Genomic DNA, 875 nt, shown 5'->3' on the forward strand with positions numbered 1-875 from the left:
GAGAGAGAGAGAGAGAGAGAGGGCTATGAATGAAGCATGGCAAAAGGGGAAAACATGACGCATAGTTTATAAAAATTCACGAAGCGTGCCGTGGAGTAGACGGCCGGAGCGAAAAAGCATGGATGGGGCTGTTAAAAACTGTAATTGCGCTGCCGCTAATTTTTCACGGTCTACGAGGCACGTTTTGGAAAATTGGTACGGCACATCCCGGTGTACGTTGGGGCTACGATGGGTCACTTACAGGCCTCGGTGAACTCTCAGAATAAAAGACCCATTACTTGCATGAAGATTCTACTGAGCTGTGTCTTCTTACTTAGTGGAAGATCTAGACCAGCAATATCTCGCACTCGGGATGACCAAGAAGTTCGTTTGTTTGAGTAAAGAGAAGCATACCGACACAATAATAGTCGTTTAGTGTTGAAAAAGTTGACAGAATGATGGTCATTTAGTGCTGACTAAAACTAAAACAAATACAAAAACGACAGAAGAAAAGTAAAGTAGTAGGCCCTTCCAGTGGCGCCCTCCAACCACCCGCAACCAAGCACTGTCGTTAAACTTTTGCAAAAACAAATGCACTAGTCACGCTCATTGGCTCGAAAAACCTTTAGGCCATAGAGGAACAGCAGGGAAGCAAGATATTTCAAGGAACACATTCGCTCATTTTAAATGAAAAAAAGAATCCCCCTTCCCTCTTCCTCCATGTTTCCCTGACGTATAGCAATATTATAAAGGGACAAGAACCCCCGTCAAAAAGGAAAGGAAAGAAAAGAAAAGCGCCCAAAAAGATGTCGGCTTAATCCTTGTGCTAAAGACCCGTCTGACACAATTCGGTTTCAGAAGAAGAAAAAATCATGATACTTAAGGTAATACTGTCT

The sequence above is a fragment of the Aplysia californica genome, unplaced genomic scaffold (genome assembly GCF_000002075.1).
Source record: "Aplysia californica isolate F4 #8 unplaced genomic scaffold, AplCal3.0 scaffold00171, whole genome shotgun sequence".
Taxonomy (NCBI): Eukaryota; Metazoa; Mollusca; class Gastropoda; order Aplysiida; family Aplysiidae; genus Aplysia; species Aplysia californica.